The sequence below is a fragment of the Elephas maximus genome, chromosome 17 (assembly GCF_024166365.1).
Source record: "Elephas maximus indicus isolate mEleMax1 chromosome 17, mEleMax1 primary haplotype, whole genome shotgun sequence".
Lineage (NCBI taxonomy): Eukaryota > Metazoa > Chordata > Mammalia > Proboscidea > Elephantidae > Elephas > Elephas maximus.
The window spans coordinates 76,759,219-76,782,304 of NC_064835.1; the positions used below are offsets into that span (position 1 = coordinate 76,759,219).

Here is a 23,086-nt window from a genome sequence, read left to right on the forward strand (position 1 = left end):
TGTGTGCTCATTTTCATTCGGATATGATGACTATGAAAACCTCAAGTGTAGCCATCTGTAACCTTTCTTAATGGCATCATGTTTTAGATTTTTCAGAGAGAGAGAAAGGGGAAAATTCCTTTGGCTTATATGACACCATCCATATTCAAATCCTTTAACTGTCTTTTTCTTATCTTTTGGCAGCATCCCTGTTATCTCTGGCAAATTTAAAGTCACCATTTAATTTCCAATACAGAAAAAAAAAAAAGTTACCCTAAGATCATCTCCGTCCTCAAACATATTGATCAAAATGAAAATGTCAAAAAGTCAAAATTATATGCAATAGAAAAGATTAGCCCAGTACCCTTACTTCCTATTTGTTTCCTGGGTTCCTAATTTAATCGTTTTAATTTACCACAAACCCTCAGTTTGGGGTCAGCATGGGCAGTGTCAACAACCAAGTCTGAAAGTTCAACTTAACACTCTCACATGGGGAACCTACACTGTCCAGATTAATTGTTCACACTGGTCAAGGAAGTCAAGCAAATATGGTTCTACTCACCCTCTCTGGCGGCAGAATTAGTCTTCGAGGTCAGCATCCTCACCCTAGACCCACACAGTTTTGCCTCTTTTTCTGTCTTGAACTATTCACTTCTCATATGTGAATTATGTTGTATGTTATGTGCCAGAGCCAATGGAAAAGGGGGACATAGCAATGTGTCCTAGAGGAGCCATTCCATTCTTGTGTTTGTGGATGGAGTGGGGTCAGCTGGAAAAATGACATTCTTTTCAAGGTTGAGGGTCCCCCTCCCCAATCGTTTAGTTTTGGAGAAAAAATGGACTACTACTGAAATGCAATGCCCTTTCGAAATGTTTGTGTTTCAGACATCTTCCAGATTATCTAGAATTACATGAGGTACAGTGTTGGTGGGGTAAGGTGTCAGGGTAGAGGAGCAGAAGAGCAGTTAAAGCTTCCTGGTAACTCAAAGCCTAGATGTGCCAGGTGAAGGGGGTGCTGGGGAACCTGTGGCACACGTGTTTCAAAGTTGACTCCAGCAGCAGCACCCAAGCCTGTAGCCATCTCAGTGGTGGGTCCTTCGTGAACAAGTCTTGATTAATTATGTTTTTATGCTAATTATCTTTTTTAACACCCCATTGCCCAAAGGCTTTGGTTGTTCTAACAGAAGCAAGACTCTCTCTGTCCCGTTCCCCCGCCAGAAAAAAAAAAAATCAATGATTTTCACACATTCCAATTGGTCTCTTGAGGGGCAGGAAGTCAGGCACAGGCTGGAACGGGCTGAAGTGCCGAGGCTCTCGAATCTCCAGCGCCGGAAGAGGCCTCTAGGTGGTGCAGGTGAGTTTGCAGCGAGGGAAAGCCCCTCTGCAAGGACGAAGTCTCCTAGCTCGCAGACAGGACGCTCAGTAGTCAAGGAAAAGTTCCCGGAAAGCCCTTGGAGACAAAAAGAAGTGGGGCTGACAGCCGTGGAGGGGTGCCTGGCCCCCAGGGAGCTCTGCCAGCCTACAGGGACCTTGAGCATCTGCTGGGACGACCCACCTGGGAAACCTGGTGTCCCCCAGACTGGATCGTGGTAGGGTTTTCCTCACAGATCCATCTTCTGCTTGGGCTGGAAACTGAACCTCCACCGAGTACCAGGTAAGCCTTAGTCTTTTTCTTTTGGTTTTCTAAGCTCATGTGCTCTTTTGCATGGAGAGACAGAGGTGACATAGGCTAGGAAACAGCCTGAGTGCATTTTTGAAATGCATGTCATTTTTGGGTTGCGTTTGAACAAGCTTCACCAATTACCGTATGTCTGCGCCACCAGTTCTAAGATCCAAGATTGTGCCTTTGTTTTCAGGAAAACATCAGAAACTCAGTTTTGTTATCGGTTGCACATTTGGTTAGCAAGCTAAACTTTGGGTATGCTTAGCAGGCTTTAAGATTTTGGCTACTGTAACAACGGGTGTCTCCAGAGAGCATGGAAAATCTGTCTCTCAGGTTTGCACTGGGGTTCGGCTTGCCTGAGAAGGCAGGCAAGGGCTGGGGCTGCCTCTGGGTTCTGTACCTGCAACCAACCCACAAATAGCCACAGTGCCTTAAGAGCCCTTCTAGATGGGGTTTTGAATCAAGTCTGAGGCCCGATTTCATGGCCTCTGTGTGGCTGTGTGTGTGTGTGTGTGTGTGTGTGTGTGTGTGTGTGTGTGTGTGTATAACTTGGGTAACTATTTCTGATGATTAAGGATTTCCCTTCCATTCAAGAGGTTTCTCCCAGTGCCTCCAACAGGTCACAGAGTAGTTTGGGCTCCGTGCGAAAGAGCCGGCTGTAACTGCCCAACAGCCTGCGCGTTGCTCCAGCGTGCAGAGGTGTGAGATCTGGGAAAGGGTGAGGCTGGGCAGAAAGCACAGCAGGTGAACTGCTTACTGATAAGCCTCTATGTACCCTGGATTAACAACAAGAGGAACAGCTTAAAAAAATAAAGGGCCAGGAGTGAGGTGATAAACTCACAGAGCAGAAGACCTGGTCAGTCTGAGGATACAGACACAGTTGGTGGGACACAAGGATGTGAAATGAATGAAATGAAAAACGGAGAGAGAGGAAGAGAGCAAACACCAAGCCAGGCTCCCTCCTTCCCCAACTCTGCAGCTAGCCACTGCTCTGGGGTTCTGAAGTTGCCTTTTTAAGACTCTAAGAGTGAAACCATAGCTATTTCAAAATACTAAAGAAGTTAAAAAAAAAAAAAAAAAAGACGAAGGAGAAAAGGAATCAATTAAAATAACACTTTAAGAGAGAGAATAATTCTCGCCTGACTCAAGTGCCTGAGATTTCAAAGTCACAGGCACTCGGGGCCTTTCAATGTACATTTTGACAGAGTCCACCAAGAAGCTCACTCATCAGAGTTAGGAAATTATGGTTTGTCGTAATGACTGCCCATGTTTACCCTTCATTTCGGGAAGAGAAGATTGGGGGCATCTGAGGGTCCTGGTACAACCATTTGGGGTCTCAGATATGCCCGAAATTGGGCCTCTTTGCCCTCTCCCCATCCTTAAGTGAGCCAGGCTGCGCTGTGGGAATATTAATTTGTGACAGCACATTTGGGGGGCAATCTTGGAGGGACATGTCTTAGGGAGGAAAAAAATAAATAAAATTTCCCTGAAATGCCTGATTTTCACTCTCCAACCACTTCCTGGTTTATAAAAGTAAACAGGGTTTTCATTTTATCGAAGATAGATATTCGCAAAGCTTAGAAGTGTCAGGGACTCACCCTTCTCTTTTGAGCATCACTGTGTCCCCATATGGCAGTGTTTGCCGGAGGTGTGAAGACAGACCAGACCTCAACCCTATTTCACAGGGAGCGAAACCAAATTGACTCCTAGAGATTAACGCAACTGCCCGAGCCCTGTTGATTTTAAAAAATATCCTGTGGAGCTTCTTCTAGCCAAAACCCCTTGGTGTCTCAATGGAGACGCACAGATAGAAAGCCCGGCTCCCTGTCTCTTTTTTCAAGGCCCAGATGAGTGAGTTTTGTGGTTTCCAAAGAATGGAATTCATTCTCAAGGAAATGCACAGGATCTTAGCTTCAAAAAAGGAAAAAACGATTGACGTTGAGTTGATGCCGACTCACAGTGACCCTATAGGACAGAGTAGAACTGCAACATAGGGTTTCCAAGGAGCAGCTGGTGGATTCAAACTGCCAACCTTCCGGTTAGTGGCTTAGCTCTTAACCACTGCACCACCAGGTTCCTCAAAGACTCAAGCAGGTCTGAAGTTCAAACACAGTAGCTATAAACAGGATGGCTTTTTGGAAGCCAGCCTCGCTGTTTAAACCGTCAGGTGCCCTCTTGGTTGGCTTCCCCTCACTTTCCTCCTGGCCTGCTGAAGCTCCCTGTCTGTACACCTCTCAGCCGCCTGACTCCTGGCCTCTGTTTCCTCCAGTGTCCCAGGGGACACCTGCCTGCCCTCTCCCTTTGATGCTGTTTTAGGCTCTGCCTAAGTAATGCCGCCCACCAACAGCATCATTAATTAACTTACATTAAGCTCACTTAGCACATTACATCAATTAGGAAACAAAACACCAACCCCTGCCTTTTAAGAGTGCAGCCGCCTGCGACTTCAGCTGCCCATCAGTAAGGCAGGTTCTTGAACTTGCATATTACAGGCAAGACTTTTGTTTAATCCTTGCTTATTATTTTCCAAAAAAAATAAAATAAAATACAACCAGAAGAGATAAACTGATGTCCACTTACTTCACCTCTGCCCTGTGTTGCTTGACAAGGTGTTTCCATGTTTGTCTTCCCCAATAAGGAAATTGACGCTTAAAACCTGTTGCTGTCAAGTTGTTTCTGACTCATAGAGACCCTAGATGACAGAGTAGAACTGCTCTTAGCCACTGTACCACAGCCTGTAACCAAAAGGTCAGCAGTTCAAATCTACCAGCCTCTCCTTGGAGACCCTAGGGGGTTTTGTTTTTTTATTTTCCCAATAAGGAAATTGATGCTTAGAGAGGTGAAATGACTTGCCCAAAGCCGTACAGCTAACAATAATAATAGCAATAATAATGACATTGTTGAGTACTTAAAATGCCCAGGCCTGGTGCCGAACATTTAACTTGCAAGTAGGAGAAGTGGGACTAGAACCTACGTCTCCTACCCCTTAGGCTAGCACATTTTGCCACTTGTAAGGACAAGTAGTGCAAACAGGTAAAGCGCTCAATTGCTAACTAGAGGGTTGGAGATTCGAGTCTACCCAGAGGCGCCTCTGAAGAAAAGCCTGGTGATCTACTGCTGAAAAATCGGCCGTTGAAAATCTTATGCAGCACAGCTTTCCCCTGACACACCTGGGGTCACCACGGATCGGAACTGACCGCAGCACAGCTTTCCCCTGACACACCTGGGGTCACCACGCATCGGAACTGACCGCAGCACAGCTTTCCCCTGACACACCTGGGGTCACCACGCATCGGAACTGACCGCAGCACAGCTTTCCCCTGACACACCTGGGGTCACCACGCATCGGAACTGACCGCAGCACAGCTTTCCCCTGACACACCTGGGGTCACCACGCATCGGAACTGACCGCAGCACAGCTTTCCTCTGACACACCTGGGGTCACCATGAATCAGAACTGACTCAAAGGCAAGCAGCCGTGACGGTCGTGAAAGGACAAGCAGACCAGCAGAGAAGGGAAAGTGAGAACCACCAGTTCAAAGTAAATGTGTGGTTAACAAATGCTCCCCCTTCATAGATAACTTAGCTTCCCAGTGTCGGGGTTTTCCAAGCACCTTTCAGTCCTAGGCGCTACACTGCTGTCTAGCCTCCTGTCCTCACGAGAAGCAAGGGCCTCTAGAGGACACAATCTAAGCTTTGTTCTTTGTGAGACATCGATAAAAGATTTGATAATAAAGGAAATACTGCAGTGAGCATGTGGAATGGCTGCTTTATAGTTCACGAACAGTTGAATATAGGCAATTCATATGGTCCAAGCTAACGTATTCTAGTAATTAACAAATTTTCGAGTGCCTTTTAGCCCCTTTGAAACAACTCTTTGGTCCCTGTTAGTACAAACAAATGAGGGTTGAGTGTATTTTATTTTTCATCACTGTCCTAAGAGAATCAGAAAGTATTACCCAAGGATGGTGGTTGTTGTTGGGTGCCCTCAAACGGATTCCAACTCATAGTGACCCCATGTGACAGAGTAGAACTGCCCCACAGGGTTTTCTTGGCTGTATTCTTTTACAGAAACAGGTCACCAGGCCTTTCGCCTGTGAAATGCTTAACTGTTGTGCCTCCAAAGCTCCTCCAAGGATGGCTAACCCTATGCAATCAAACCTAAGAAAAAAGCTTTGCTGTGGGTCTTGATAGGAGGGTGGGCCATTCATTAGGTGGCGTGTTAGAGGATCCTGGAATCTGAGGTGTCCTCAGTCTTAGTGTCCTCCCAAGCACATAGAGGGTACTCAATGAAAATACGTCCAATGAATGAATGAATGAGATTGTTTGTGTCAGAGGAAGGTCACCAGTTGTTCTAATCACACAGCTGGGGGCAAGGGGCCGCCCAAACACTAAAGCACCCTAAGTCAACAGACAAATTCCAGTTGGCAAAGCTCCCTTCTCAAAAAGGCTCAGAGACACCTATTATTTCTCAAAGATTGGGTGCCCAAGGGTGTAAAACACACTGTTTGGCTACAAGGGTGGAACAGACACATGGTAGTAAACCCAGAGAGCCCTGCCTCCTCTGCCCAGACCGACTGCAGAGGGACCCCTGGAAATGCCCATAGATTGTACACATATTTACACACATAACTAATCAGGGGGCCTTTGTTTTCCATTTCCAGCAAATCAGCTCACCGTGGAAAATGGATGGATGGTAATGAGGTTCACACAGGAAGATGCACTTGCGTTGATAGGCTGCACCTGTGCCACCCAGCAAGCTCACTCCATCTCAATTCACTCTGCAAGCCAGTAAATCCGGGGTCTGTCTTACATGTGGCAGGAAGGCCTGGGGAGGTTATTTCACTTGTGAGTCACAGTGAAATCAGCAATAAGAGCAACAGCAGCCCCAATCCCATTATTATTACTAATAGCAGCAAGGCTCAGGGTGCATGAAAGCCAAGCTTAGTTGTGATATTTCTGGATCCTTTAAGATTGAAACTGTTCAATGACAGTATTCAGTGGCTAGACATAAGCACTGAAAGGTGAGCACAAAGACTGAAATAAGATATTAGTCTCTTGAGAAGAAGAGAGACATAATTCTGCCAACAATGCTTTAATCCTGCTATAAAGCACTTTCTTAAGATACGAAGAAAGACACACAAAACTAGACTGCAAATGAAAATATGAGAGGTCACGGTTTTGATAACTATCAGACCATTGCCAAATATTTTCTTTTAAAAATTCCATGTTTCCATATCCCAATTCTACGGTTCTTAAACTGCATACACAGGAGAGAGAAAAAGGGACGTTTACAACAAGGCTTTCTATCAGTGGAGTAACTAGGGTCTGGCAGGTATGGCAGGCATTGCACCCGCCCTGGGCACATGGTGCCACTGGGCACTTTCTATTCACCTGGTCAGGCCAGCAGCGTATCTACAGAAAATGGTGCCTATGGCAAGCACTGAAATTGTGCCCCTGCCCAACCATCTGGAACCCCGGTAGCATAGTGATTAAGAGTTATGGCTGCTAACCAAAGGCCCGCAGTTTGAATCCACCGGGCACTCCTTGGGAACTCTATGGGGCAGTTCTACCCTGTCCTACAGGGTCACTACGGAATCGACTCGACGGCAATGGGTTTGGTTTTTTTGTCCAATCTAACACCCCTCTTTTAGATAACTTTACCATAATATCAGCTCGAAAATACAAGTCAAGCTCATTAATCATTTTTTAAAATTTTTATTGTGCTTTAAGTGAAACTTTACAAATCAAGTCAGTCTCTCATACAAAAACTTATATACACCTTGCTATATACTCCTAGCTGCTCTCCCCCTAATGAGACAGCACACTCCTTCTCTCCACCCTGTATTTCCCGTGTCCATTCAGCCTGCTTCTGTCCCCCTCTGCCTTCTCATCTCCCCTCCAGACAGGAGCTTCCCACATAGTCTCATGTGTCTACTTGACCCAAGAAGCTCACTCCTCACCAGTACCATTTTCTATCTCATAGTCCAGTCCAATCCCTGTCTGAATGGTTCCAGTCATGCTAGCAGAAGGTCTGGGGACCATGACTCTGGGTGCTTCTAGTCTCAGACCATTAAGTCTTGTCATTTTATGAGAATTTGAGGTCTACATCCCACTGCTTTCCCGCTCCATCAGGGATTCTCTGTTGTGTTCCCTGTCAGGGCAGTCATCAGTTGTAGCCAGGCACCATGTAGTTCTTCTGGTCTCAGGCTGATTCAGTCTCTGATTTATGTGGCCCTTTCTGTCTCTCGGGCTCATAATTACCTTGTGTCTTTGGTGTTCTTCATTCTCCTTTGCTCCAGGTGGTTTGAGACCAACATATTAATCTTTTAATTAACACATTACTGTGCTTGAGGAAGGATGTTGGGCCATGCAAGGTTAATAGAAACTGCTCAGTGGTGCCACGCACCCAGGGACAGTGCAGTACCCTAGATATGCCAGTGCTTTCTATTTAAAGTTGGTTTTAACATTCATTCACTCGGTAAGTCTTCACTGAGCATCCACTACAGGCCGGGCACTGCTGTTAGGTGTCGTGGAGTCAGCCCAGAACCATGGCGATCCCGTGCACAGCGGAGTGAAATGCTGCCCAGTTCCGTACCAGCCCCATGATTGTTCTGCAGTGGTCAGTGCCATGCGGCACTGATGGTTATATTTTGAATATCACTCCCAAATGAGTTTGATCTCTAGGCATAGCAGAAAAGGGGCAGGCAGCGGAAGAACTTGGCAGGAAGTGAAATGACCCCGTTTAACCCAACATCTGCTCTCTTGACAACTAAAAAATGACAAATGGGACTTCCTGAGAAAATTTTTAAGGACTCGACTTGAAACATATGCTTACATTTTAAAGTCTCAAGCTAGATGCTCAAGACTCAAGAAGTTGGGCAAAGAAAGAAAATGCGTAACATTCTTGAGAAACAAACACTGCCTTCTACCCCTTCCAGCCCTACCCAATACTCCCACAGTCACCCAAGAGATACTAGCCAGCTTCGTTCACTCCCCATTTCTCACTGGCTGAACTTGGAGAGATGGAATGCCTCAGAAGCACGTTTCAGCGCTCAGAAAGAGATATAATTTGGTGGGCAAAGAGGTGTTGATCAAAGCACAGCCCATGGGCTTCCCTGACTCTTTTATGTAAAAAGCCTCCTGTCTTAGTTATCCAGTGCTGCTGTAACAGAAATACCACAATGGTGGTGGCTCTAACAAACAGAAATTTATTTTCTCACAGTTTAGGAGACTAGAAGTCTGACTTCAGGGTGTTGGCTCTAGGGGAAGGCTTTCTTTCTCTTTTGGCTCTGGAGGAAGGTGCTTGTCTCTTTGAGCTTCTGCTCCCTGGTGGTCTTCATGTGGCTTGGCATCTCTCTCCCTCCATCTCTGCTTCTCTGATTTGCTTGTTTAATCTTTTTTATTTCTTAAAAGATGCCCTCTACACTAAACATGTCTCATTAACATAATGGAGACAACCCATTCCCAAATGGAATTATAACCACAGGCATGTTGTTGTTGTTGTTAGGTGCCATGGAGTCAGTTCCGACTCATAGCGACCTTGTACACAACAGAACGAAACACTGCCCAGTCCTGAGCCATCCTTACAATCATTGTTATGCTTGAGCTCATTGTTGTTGCCACTGTGTCAATCCACATCGTTGAGGGTCTTGCTCTTTTCCACTGACCCTGTACTCTGCCAAGCATGATGTCCTTCTCCAGAGACTGATCCCTCCTGACAACATGTCCAAAGTATGTCCAAAGCAAGCCATCCTTGCTTCTAAGGGGCATTCTGGTTGTACTTCTTCCAAGACAGATTTGTTTCTTCTTCTGGCAGTCCATGGTATATTCAATATTCTTCGCCAGCACCACAATTCCACAGGCATAGAGGTGAAGATTTACAACGCATAATTTTGGGGGACACAATTCAATCCATAATACCTCCTTTTCCAGGTGTTCTGTTGTGGAGCTAATTTAGAGATCAATTTAGCACCCAGTTTGGCCTGCCAGAACTGCTACTGCCAATTGCCCACAGTTTCTTATGGAGTACTCGGAGAATCCCTGGATGTTGGGCCCTGGCCAGCATGCAGCCCGCCAGCACTTGGCAAGTTTGATTTCCTTCATGTAATGGGATCATAAAGATTGATAAGTCAACCTAGAGAAAGACGTACTGTCCATGGGAAGCCCAGGGACGTTGAAAGCCTATGGATGGATCACTGGGAAAGAGCTGAAAAGTTGGACTCATTGGTTTGGAGCCCAGTCAGCGTTCTGATGTTGTATAGGAAGACCTGAGTCAGTGGAGCCTTGAGGACAATCGTATGTGTTGAAAACGTCTATTGGGTTGGCTGATTTTATTTACCCAGGCAGAAGTGGTATTATGGTTTAATATTTTGATTGTAGCTTGGTGTCCTTGCATAACAAACATCACCTCTGGCCCAGAAAAAAAAAAAAAAAAATCCTAATTCTTAAAAATATTGAAATGCACCAAGATTTCTTAAAAGCACCTTAGGGAACTCTCAAGGTTCATTTTCTTTAAAATTTAGTCCTTAATAATGGCTTGGGTTGCACTCAAAATGGCTGCTCCTAAAACTTCCTGCCCATAATGAAAAAAATAAATCAGAAGGTACACTTTGAGGCTGTGGCTATTTAGACACTCCATACTCTGCAGAAAGCTTGCATCTCCAGGAAGTGTAACCATGAGAACCATGGTTTCCAGCTTGACAAAGAATGGAATTTGTAAACAGCACAAATTAACTGTGCATCATTAGATTTGCAGAGTGTGGTTTTCTTTATGGGTGCTAAAAATTCCAACAAGTATTTAAATTCAGGAGAACCCCTATTAAAGTTTATTTTTAAAGAGATTTGGAGGGACTCTGGAGAGAGATTGATCCCTTGAAATATCCATCATACAACAGACACCTGGAGGCCAGCCCTTTTGCAACAACCAGGAAGCTCCGCTGCAGATGTCTCAGCTCTCCCTTAAAATTGAAAGCAACCCAGCTGCCGTGGAGGGGGTTCTGACTCACGAGGACCCTGTGTGCGTCCGAGGAGAACTGTGCTCCGTGGAGTTTTCAATCGCTGATTTTTTGGAAGTAGATCACCAGGCCTTTCTTCTGAGGCCCCTCTGGATGGACTTAAACCACCGACCTTTATGGTTAGCGGCCAAGCGCATTAACTGTGTGCACCACTCAGGGACTAGTTCTCTTTAGCGCTCACTTAAGTAAATTTCGCTCCTTATTTTATGAAGGGAGGGACATTTCAGCAACTTGGGAAATGTCCCTCCCTCCATAAAATGAGGAGCGAAATTTTGAGTCAACTCTAAAAACCAGGAGACCGAAACTTTCTCCTAAATTACTGCCAGGTGGTTTTCAACTCGAGGTTTCCACATGAAAATCATTATCCAAACAGACCACACACAGCTCTTTGACACGACTTCTGCAATTGGAGTGTGTGAGGGAAACAGCGCTTGCGAATTGTACCCTGATGATTATCGCAGCTGTAGCTTTTGAAGGCAAATATTTATTTTGTGAAGATTGCAAAAGTAAGAACAGTAGAATGTTGAACTCCTCCTTACATTTACAGAATAGAGGCACTTACAAATGCCATGCCTCTTGTTCTCTAAGGACAGGCTCTCCACCTCCTTTGGGCGTCGGTTAAATAAAAGCAAGGGGCCTCAGGAGATATAGGCATCAATCTGGTTAAACATCCCTCCACCTGTGGCAGTGGTCTGGGGACCCCGCCTGCCTTCCCTGGATTCTAACCAGGAGGGCTGAGGATGCAGGCTCCCCAAGTGTGGGTTGGACGGCGGGTGTGGTGTGGCCATCTTTCCTGTTTACCATGGTGTCTGAAGAAGAAAAACACTTCTCCGAGGGCCTCCCTGGAGGTGGGTTTTCTTCATTAAAGAGGCTACCACATTCTCAGGAGGATCATGGGCTCCAAATTTTATTCAAGGTTTTGTTAAAAGATCGAAAAGAAAGAAAGACTCATTGTTACGGCCCATACTAGCGAAGAAAAAAATAGGTCTAATAACCGCATATCCACACGCAAACAAAGAGCAAAGCTGTATAGGAAGAAATGAAAATAAATAGCAGTTGTTACATTGCATTGCATTGTAATTAATCTGTTCAATGTCCGTCTCCTCCACTGCACTGACTAGCAATACCTCTGTATCAGAGGATAAGGAGCATGTCTTGTCCATCCTTATGTTCTCTAGCACCTAGCACAGTGCCTGGCACACAGAAGGTACTCAATAAATGTTTATACGAACCAACCTTTATTGGACTTTTTTACCTTCACAATGTTTTCACTTTATTTAATCTGCATCACAATGATGAGAAATGGATATTACCATCATTGTTCCATAAACATGCAAATGAAGGCTCAGAGAGGTGAGAGGTGACTTGCCCATGAGCTTCCTCCTGATAAGTGGCAGGATTTCAACTCAGGTTCATGAACTTCAACTCTGTGTCTTCTCCTTGGGCTCCTTCAGAGATCAGATCTGAAATGAGGTGGGCAAATAAGATCGAAGCTTAATTTTATATCATAACCATTTCAAGAGGGGGCGGCGATTTATATCTAGTCATTTTCCTAGACAGAAAACTCTGTCCAGAACCCTGGACATCTCTGAGTTCCCCAGAGACACTCTGCTGGGCCCCGGAACCTACACAGGTGTTGGGTGGGGCAGTAGGAAGCTGGAGCTAGAGCAGCATTTGGAACCATTAGACGACCCTTTTCATTCTCTCAAGGCCAAGAGCCTAACTAGGCTTATCCACGACAATGGCAATGAGTCAGTTGCATGAAACCTGAGACAAGCTAAATCTATTTCAACCTCAGAAGTCATTCTTCTCTTCCAAACCTGGATTTGACATGTCATGTTAGGGTTGGACTATAGTGAGCTGGCCATAGTAGAAGAGGATGGCTCAGAAAAGGATGCTGGAGCAGCTGGCAGTGTAGAAGAATGGGTAAGAGCACAGCCTAGCATCCAAAGGACACAGGTTCAGATGCTAGCCCCTCTACATACTGATGGTGGGACAAATCATTTTGAGCGAATTCTCTCAGTCGTCTGAGCTGTAGAAAGGATAATAGTACTTACTGCATGAGATTGGTTTGAGGATTTAAATGAGAAGAAGCAGGCAAAGCACTTAGAACAGGACATGGGCACACAATAAGTCCAGTAAAGTCTTCCCCATACACTCATGGACTGAATAGAAAGTATGTGGCTATGCCTTTGGTTATAAATCGTTCGTTCAGTTTCAGGAATGTCAAGTCCATCTGAGGTGTCTGTCATTCTTTGGAACAACCCATTAACTTGGCCAGCAGATCCAGAGTTCCACTGGGACCTCACAGTTAAGGGGCAGCTACACTGATGGGGACAAAGCAGGGTCTGCAAGCCCCGTGGAGCATGGTGTCCAGTTGCCACCTTCCCCCCAGTGACACTCTCTTCCTCACTGTAGTCCAGCCAAACTGACCTTGCTGCTCCTTACACAAGTCATCTTCTGTTCCTTCTGCCTAAAATGCTTCTTCCCAAGATCTCTGTATGGGTCTCTCCTTCATTCCCTTCAGGTCTCTACTAATATGTCATCTTATCAGACAAAGGCTCCCTGAGCACTCTGAATAAAATCACAGTTCCCACCCCAGAACTTCCTGTTTTATTTTTATCCATAGCATTGATTATTAGATGACTTTTTTTTTGTATTTATATGTATACACACACACACTATATAGGTGTACATATATATATTTTTATATATATCATAAATGTCATCATACGTATGGGAACCTAAAACTTAGGGGGTAATCAGTAAATACTTGTTGACAAATATGGGTATCTGCCGAGACCAGAGGCAAGACATGCCTGCCAGAACGGAGAAGGCAATTTCCCCCTCTGCTCCTGAGAGCCTGGTAAGGGAGGTGTCACTCTTCTCTCCCCTGCAGAGGTTTCAGGATGTGACAGTCACCCAGACAGGATGGGGATTCTCTCACCGCAATAGTGTCTGGAATTAGTGAAGCAACTGGGGAAGAGGACGAAATGAGGTGAGGTTAAAGAACAGCTGGGGGACGTCGAAACACTTGTATATCAGAAATTAGTGTGTGACTGTGGTCACCCACCTTCGCCCCATCTCATGGAACGTAATGATCGCTGATAGTATAAAATGAAAGTGCAGTTGTGCGTCTGTGAAATACGACGTTATGTGATTTGGACCTTGTGCAAACACCATATTATATACTTGGCAAAGCTGTGTAGGATGCCTTTTGTTTCCCTTCCAGACTGATACTTCTCCTCTGCCTGTTGCTGCCGCTAATGCCAGCACTGGTCCTGCTGTGTCTGGGGGCCATGATGCACTTCACGGTAATATTTTCGAAAGAAAACTAATCAGAGAGATTACGCTACAACACTCAAGACATGAGTGATACCCCAGATTAGATGCTGCTGCAGAGTGGAAGCATGTACCATTACACAATAAACTTTTTATTTGTAAGGAGGGCAAGTTTGCAATAAGATAACAACAGAAAGCACAGTACAGTACATACGTAAGCCACTAACGTAGGTGTTTGCTATGACTATCACGACATGAGTTATAGGTTATACATGTACCATACCATTATACCCCTGGCAACGCAATCAATTTATATACAAGAAACATGAGATACAGGTGTTGCCTGGGGAAGCTGTGGCATTTGCTACATCTGGTTACCTCCTCTGTGTCTCATTCTCTTATCAGGATTTCTGAACTCTACCATGACCTACCTTATAGGACGAAGGACACATATGTGGTTGGACATTGTCCCAGCAGATATTATGCGGCATATGACTATATATTCATTAACACTAATACTTATAACAACCTTGGGAGGCTAGTATTGTTGTTGGGTGCCGTTGCATTGTTTTCGACTTATAGTAACCCTGTGTGACAGAGTAGAACTGCCCCGTGGGTTTTTGTTTTGTTTTGTTTTTACTTTAGATGAAGGTTAACAGAGCAAATTATTTTCTCATTAAACAATTGATACACATATTGTTTTGTGACACTGGTTGCCAACCCCAAGACATGTCAACACTCTCCCCTTCTCTACTTTGGATTCCCCATTACCAGCTTTCCTGTCCCTTCCTGCCTTCTCGTCCTTGACTCTAGGCTGGTGTGCCCATTTAGTCCCGTTTTGTTTTATGGGCCTAATCTTTGGCTGAAGGGTAAACCTCAGGAGTGACTTCATTACTGAGCTATAAGTATGTCCAGGGGCCATGCTCTTGGAGTTTCTCAAGTCTCTGTCAGACTATTAAGACTTGTTTTGTGTGGGTGTGGGTGTGGGTGTGGGTGTGGGTGTGGGTGTGTGTGTGGGTATGTGGGTGTGTGGGTGTGGGTGTGGGTGTGGGTGTGTGTGTGGGTGTGTGGGTGTGGGTGTGGGTGTGGGTGTGGGTGTGGGTGTGGGTGTGGGTGTGAGTTAGAATTTTGTTCTACTTTTTTCTCCAGCCCAGTCCAGGACCCTTTATTGTGATCCCTGTCAGACTAGTTGGTGGTGGTAGCCAGGCACCATCTAGTTGTGCTGGACTCAGTCTGGTGGAGGCTGCAGTAGTTGTGGCCCATCCCATGGGGTTTTCTTGGCTGTAATCTTTACAGGAGCAGATTGCCAGATATTTCCCCCAAGGAGTCGCTGGGTGAGTTTGAACTACCAACCTTTTGGTTTGCAACCGAATGCTTAACTGTTGTGCCACCAGAGCTCCTTGGAGGCAAGTATTATTATACTGATTTTCAGATAAGGAAACTGAGGCCAGGAAAGCTCAAGTCACTTGCCCAAGTCCACTCAGCTGGGGAGGTGGAGCTGGAGTCACCTTCTCTCTGCCTCTGTAGCCCCTGCTCTCCCCATGGAGCCACACTGCCCAAGCAGATGGTGCTTTCTCCTTCCCTCCTCTCATGTTGTCCCAACCGTACTCTGTGCTTGGTCACCGAAGAGAGAGAAGTGGTAGTGAGTCAGGAAACCCAATGCATTTCAGATGGTGGAAATGAAGAATCTTTATGAAAGGAGCCAGTTACAGAGGTATGAGTGGGGTTAAGGGAACCACAGATTAGCATGTTCCTAAACATTCCTTAATGGCTTTTCCCTTGTTAATGACTGCTGCCTAAAATCTGCTTGAGTGCTCCTCTTGGTCTTCATTCTGTCTTTCTGTGTCCTCTCCTATATAATCTAACTGTGGGGCAGGACGGAGCTGGGGGCAGCTTTTCTTTCCCATAGCCTGTACATCTACAGCCTTGCTCAGTATCCTAGAACCCCGCTCCCTCTGACACTTTCCCAACGTCATTGGCTTTCTCTCCCTGCCCTTCCCTTCAGCCATCTCCACGTTTTGAGTAAACAGTTCTCTCAAGCAGCTGAATTGTGCTGTCCCTGCCCCAGAATTCCGCTGGGGGATGCCTTATAATCGCAGCTCCCCTGTCCCCATGGTTGGTTCTGGTCTTAGGGCATGGTGCTGACTATGGTGCCTGGTGTGTGTGCATCTCTTCGTGTGTGCGTGTGTGCGTGCGTGCGTGCGTGCGTGCATCTGTGTGTGTGTGTGTTAAAACTCAAGAACCAAAATAGCTTGGGATGAGACTTGAAGCAGGATGCGGAAGTGGGAGAAGCGAGGGGTAGAGGGCAGCCTAGTGGGGGTCCTAGCAAACAAGGACGTTGGGTGAGATGGTGGCTGACTAACACGGAGGTGATAAATCTGGCTCCTGAACTTCCACGACTGAGTGACGCCTTTACCTCTCGCACGTCTGGGGTCTAACCTGAAGACTCTCTCTTTAGCCAGCAGCATGAAAGATCTGTTCCTTAGACACTTGTTAAAGAACCCAGAGGCAAGCTGAAGAAATTCAGTAAGAGGGAAAGAGGAAGGATGGGAGGGAGGGAAGGAGAGAAGGAAGGAGGGAGAATGCTTGGCACCGTTGGGTAGTTCAGCATTTATGAGTTTTAGATGAATCTCGTTTTCTACAACACTGAACATTTTTGAAGCTGGAACTCCTCAGCTTACTAAGTACACACCTGAGTCCTCATTTAAAATGGAATGTCTAGTCCTTATGCTCCCCCTGCTGAAAACTCTTGCAGTTTAATAGTTTCTTTTTGGAAAGCTTTCAAATGGTGTTCATTCGAGTTTACGTTGTCTGATTCCCCCTGCTCTGTCTACGGATTATTCTCCTGTTGGGTTTAATTTAACCTAATTTGCAGCTGTGCTAACAAATTCATTGATGCCCTCCTGCCTTCAGAATGGATTTTCTACAGCCTTTTCCCTGACTTTACTGATAGACTGTCTCCATACTGACACACTTTCAGTGTGTTTGGGGGTCCTGTTGCTTTAGAACTATTTCCTCTGCCCGAAATTCACTGGATCTCAGATTCTAACAGGTTTGTTGTTTCTGTTGGCAGTTGCCATTTAGTCGATTCAGACTCATAATGACCCCATGTGTGCACAGTAGAACTGTGCTCCACAGGGTTTTCAGGGTTATGACCTTTTGGAAGATCACCAGCCCTGTCTTCCAAGGAGCCTCTGGGTGGTTTTGAACTGCCAACCTTTCGGCTAGTAGTCAAGCGCTTAACCCTTTGTGCCGCTCAGGGACTCCAGCAGGTTAGTGGCTATATTTTATTAGTTAGAAGTAATGATTTTTTTTAAATCACTGTTAAACAAAAATTTAGAAAAAATATTTCGCCTTTCTGCTCTCAGCCTCAGTGCTTACGAGGAGGATCTGTGTGCTCCATAAATATGAAGATCCCTTGGCACCCTGCTGTTTAGAAATACATTGTGAAACTCCATGTCTCTTTTAAGATATCACAAACATGCCTATTAGCAGACACCCAGAACCTGCCAAGTTCAATTTTTCTGCAATTATTTCCTATAGTTTTTTTTTATTTTCTTGTTGTTGTTGAGAATATACACAGCAAAACGTACACAAATTCAGCAGTTCCTACATGTGCCACTCAGTGACATTGATTACATACTTCTAGTTGTGTAACCGTTCTATCCCTCCTTTTCTGAGTTATTCCTCCCCCATTAACATAAATTCACTGTCCCCTAAGGTTCCTATGTAATCTTTTGAGTGGCTGTTGTCAATCTGATCCTATATAGATAGTTCTTAAAAGAGCATAATGCTCAAAGCAGACATTTTTCACTAGTTAAGCTAAATTACTGTTTGGTTTAAGAAGACTTTGAGGATATTTTTGGTTAAAGGTTTAAAGATTAGCTCAGGGCAATAATTTCAGGGGTTCATCCACCTTCCATGGCTCTAGGAAGTCTGGAGTCAATGATAATTTTAAATTCTGTTCTACATTCTCCTCCTTTTGATCAAGATTCCTCTGTAGAATCTTTGCTCAAGATGTTCAGTAATGGTAGCCAGGCACCATCCAGTTCTTCTGGTCTCATGGCAAAGGAGGCAGCTGTTCATGGAGGCAATTAGCCACACATTGCATATCCTCCTTCTATTCCTGACTATCCTTCTTCCACAGGTGAATACAGACCAATTGTCGTGTCTTGGATGGCCTCAAGCTTTTAAGAGCCCAGGCACTACACAATGAACTAGGAGATAGAACAGTAGCACTGAACATGTTATTAGGCCAATTAACTGGGATGTTCCATGAAATCATGACCCTAAACCTCCAAACCAAGGAATCAAATCCCACGAGGTGTTTGATTGCACATAATTTCTGTGATTTTTAATGAGCTTTTTGTATTTAATTAGACTTAATGGGAAACATGGACGCCTAATAAGACAGTGATTATTGGGAACCACAGGGATCTAATTGGGTGTTCTAGACCTTGTCTTCACCCACATTTGAGCCTGGATAGTGTATCTCACCCCTTATAACTTATTAGCTCCTGAATTTTTTCAGTGCTCGTATGCCCTGCGTAGATGCTTTGGGCTTCAAAGACCAGTGATGGGTTTCTAGAAGATACTTAAGACTCTTCTCAATGAAGGCAGCCTAGCAGGCTATGTACTGAGCATTACAGAGGCATGACATCTGCTAGCCTATGCCATCCAGGTGCTCCTTTAACTTGCCTTCTTGCCTTTTATACTTCCCTATGTAGATGCCCTTTATCAGGAGAAGGACATACTTTGAACTACTGCAGCCCAGCTCTATTTGATGAAATTGCTTAATGTTGCTGTATTAGAATATAGGCTTCTAGAAGGGTCTTATCCATAACCATAGACGCCATAAACCCTGCCAAAAACAAAGAACAAACAAATGCCATTTGCCTCTGTCCATCACTTAGTATGATATGTTTCATTTAATAGGGGCTTAGAAAGTGATTTATTTGTGTGAATGAGAGATTGAAAGGAGAAAGGAAAGAACTAGTGATGTATTTGTCCCCCTCAACAGAAGGAGCTATATACTAAGGCCACAGAAAAGCCTTGCTGGCCCTTCAAAAACATTAAAACACATTGCTACTCTCCACTCTGAAGTCTTGTATTAATGGATGAGGGTTTTCTGGGCTTTTTCAGCAACTGGAACAAAGATTTTACCAATGAGAAAGTAAATGTGTGTCTTTAAGTTGAGGGAACAAGTATTAGAAGACTTTCAGATGTTCTAAGTCTTTCATGATACCTGGAATCATTTTCCTATTTAAAGAACACTCAGGAAGAAGAACTTATTCAAAGAGCCAAAGATGAAAGGTCAAAAGTGAAAGGCCACCAGATCTCTGAGACAGGCCACTGATGACCCAATAAGCCAGACTTCCTGGCCAGGAACCTAGGATACTTTTGGTTCACTTTTGCTTGATCTATTTTGGAAAATTTTAAGGGCGAGCCGGTGGTGGGCCACCACCATTGTCAATGCAGCCTTGTTGACTTACTGATCACAGCACAGGTACCCTCACAAAGGTGAGCTGCTTCTTTCCCGTAGGTATTTCAGAGCATCCTGAAGATCTTAGCATTTGTTTCCTCACCCAACACCCAGATCTTGGTTTCTAATCCCATTTTTCAATAAAAGGAACTAAGGCTCCTGGAGAAATGGCAGATTCTAGGGCTGGGTCAGGGAATGTATAAGATGAACCTGAAGTATCGTATGGTGCCATAAAGTAAGGAAATGATAAAAACAAACAAAAACACAATGTGAGCATGTCAAAGGGACATGGACGTCAACTGAATGGGCTCCCAATGGCCAAAGGTGGAACAACTTGAGCAACAAAATAAATAACGTGGCGTTGAGTTACAACCCAAAGCATAAAATAAAATCCATGCACCCATACCAATATAAATAAACGATTGAATAAATAAGTGCAAGAGAAGAGACAAATCTTCCATTCAGAGAATTCCAAGTAATATATGTAGACACTAGTCCCTGCCCCCTGTCAAAGAGGGGAAACTTACCTCCCACCCTTAAGTATGGGCTGTGCACAGTGACTTCTTTCCAAAGAGTACGCGTGAAAGGGGTGGGGGGTGGGGAGAGTAACTTTATGGTGGAGAAACCTGACAAAGACTGCCTCAGCCAGGTGCTCAAGGTCAACATCAACAGTGATAAATCATGTTCATAGCATGCATCCTTGATATGATGTGATGAGAATGGCACTTCACCTCCGTGATCTTCTTATCACAAATGCATAATCCCAGTCGAATCATGAGAAAAACATCAGAGAAATCCCAAGTAACGGACAGTCTACAGGAATCGGAATCGACTCGACAGCACTGGGTGGGTTTTGCTACAACATCTGACCAGAACCCCTCAAAAGTCTCAAGGTCATCAATAACAAGGGAATTCTGAAAAACTGTCAGAGCCAAGAGGAAACGATGACTAAATGCAATGCAGTATCCTGGGTGGGATCCTGGGACAGAAGAAGGACATTAGGTAAAAACTAAGGAAATCTGAATAGATTATCAACTTTAGTTAATAATAATGTACCAATATTTTTCATTGTTATTGTTGTTGTTGTTGTTGTTGTGTGCCATCAAGTTGATTCCAACTAATAGTGACCCTGTATGACAGAGTAGGACTGCCCCATAGGGTTTCTTAGGCTGAATCTTTTTGGGAGCAGATTGCCAGGTCTTTTCTCCAGAAGCCGCTGGTGTATACATAACAGTTGCTGTTGATTCGATTCTGATTCATGAAGATCCTGTGTGTGTCAGAGTAGGGCTGTGCACCATAGGGTTTTCAATGCCTGATTTTTCCGGAAGTAGATTGCCAGGCCTTTTTTTTTTTTTAATAATTTTTATCATGCTTTAAACAAAAGTTTACAAATCAAGTCAGTCTCTCACACAAAAACCCATATACACCTTGCTACACACTCCCAATTACTCTCCCCCTAATGAGACAGCCTGCTCTTTGCCTCCACTCTCTCTTTTCATGTCCATTTTACCAGCTTCTAACCCTCTCCACCCTCTCATCTCCCCTCCAGGCAGGAGATGCCAACGTAGTCTCAAATGTCCACCTGATCCAAGAAGGTCACTCCTCACCAGCATCCCTCTCCAACCCATTGTCCAGTCCAATCCATGTCTGAAGAGTTGGCTTCAGGAATGGTTCCTGTCCTGGGCCAACAGAAGGTCTGGGGGCCATGACCACTGGGGTCCTTCTAGTCTCAGTCACACCATTAAGTCTGGTCTTATGAGAATTTGGTGTCTGCATCCCACTGCTCTCCTGCTCCCTCGGGGGTTCTCTGTTGTGTTCCCTGTCAGGGCAGTCATTGATTGTAGCCAGGCACCATCTAGTTCTTCTGGTCTCAGGGTGACGTAGTCGCTGGTTTATGTGGCCCTTTCTGTCTCTCGGGCTCATGATCGCCTTGTGTCCTTGGTGTTCTTCATTCTCCTTTGATCCAGGTGGGTTGAGACCAATTGATGCATCTTATATGGCTGCTCCAGGCCTTTCTTTTGAGGCATCTCTAGGTGGACTCAAATCTCCAGCCTTTCAGTTAGCAGGTGAGCACAGATAGCTAGATGATAGACGATAGCTAGATAGACAGACAGAGAGACAGGCCAGCAGACAGACAGATAGGTAGAAAGAGATAGAGACGAAACACATAACACACGGTTCCTTATCGACTCCTAGTGGCTGGCTGCTCTTTGTCTTCCAGATTAGGAATAGGGTGGCTGCCCTGTCATTGCACTATGGGCCCCTGGCTTAACCTAACATTCTGGGCACTCCTGGCAAACCAGGCAGGGCCCTCTTACTCACAATATGAATAGCTCCTTGGTAATGAAAACCCCAATCTTCCGTGTCTTTCGACCCTTCCTCTGTAGGACAGATTGGGAGGGATATATGACCTAGGGTCATTCCTTGCAGGACAGTGAAATAGCCACTGAAAGTCAAAGGCCTCGTCACTATGCCTCCTTGGCCTTAGACCCTGCTCTATTCCACTATGAGCAGGTAATGGTGACCCTGATTTTGCTAACATGTTCAGAAATGACTTCATAAGAAATCTTGATATTGTCTGGTCTTTCTCTTAGTGATCAGCCAGCTGTCTCTTCCCTCCCCATGCACTCCCAGTCCCACTCTTCTCTGACATCACCTGCCAAGGGTAGTGGTGGTCAGTGGGCCAGAGAGGACAATGCCACCCCTTCTCTTGCTGGACCAATCAGCTCAGGTTCCCTGTGCCACTCCCACCCCATCACTAGGCTGGGCTCTGACTAAGGGTTTTTCTACCTGGGGCTTTTTCAAGCTTCTTAGCTCCCCGAGTTCAACCCCAGACTGCCCAGCTCTCTCCCAGGCCTGTTCGTGTTGGCCACCCACTGTCTGCCTTTGAAATTGCCCTCGCTGCTTCTGGTGTTCAGGTGGGAAGGGGGGTGATATGTGCTTACATGTCCTTCCCCCTCCCTGAGTCCTGCACTGATTCAGCCACCACGGTCAGAGCAGCATGGTTCGGCGGTAGAATTCTCGCCTTCCATGAGGGAGACCTGGGTCCAATTTCCGGTCAAGGCACCTCGTGTGCAGCCACCACTTGTCTGTCAGTGAGGCCTTGCGTGTTGCTGTGACACTGAACAGGTTTCAGTGGTGCTTCCGGATTGAGAGAGACTGGGAAGAAAGGCCTGGCGAGAAACGTCAGGAAATCAGCCAGTGAAAAGTTTATGAATTACAACCATCTGATCCCGCTGTGCATGGCGTCACCCTGGTTGGGGACCGACTCAACGGCAGCTAACATATATGGAGCCCCAGGCTGGGGCCAGCAGGATAAAGAAGACGCGTTCTTGTACTCGGTCACCTCCCAGCTTAGTGAAGGACGCTGTGCTGATGATTTTCCGTTTTTCCCGTCTGATCTACTCACTCCCCCTCTCCTTCCCACTCTGTGCCCAGGAGTCTGACCTGCATGGACTGCACCAACAAACTTCTTTACCCTCTGGCTTCCAACTGGGCCTGGCCAATAGAAGTCATGAATGGAAGGCCAGGGGCAGTGGGAGAATGGTGTCAGGGTATTTATTCCCCAGCCTCCCCCGTGCATCTCTCCACCTGAGGCCGTAGTTCCTATTAGGTAGCCCTCTACACCACTTTCTATCTCTGGGTCAGGTCCACTCTCTCCCC

The 23,086-nt window shown here is 45.4% G+C and overlaps 1 protein-coding gene across 2 annotated transcripts in view; it reads left to right on the plus strand.

Annotated features, from left to right (window-relative positions):
• The first annotated feature begins 1,318 nt into the window (after positions 1 to 1,318).
• Positions 1,319 to 23,086, plus strand: part of EDAR (ectodysplasin A receptor) — a 127,030-nt gene continuing 105,262 nt past the window's right edge. For both annotated transcript variants that reach the window (XM_049857053.1, XM_049857055.1), the window contains exon 1: positions 1,319 to 1,633. The gene's annotated coding sequence lies outside the window, so the exon portion shown is untranslated. The remainder of the gene's footprint in view (positions 1,634 to 23,086) is intronic.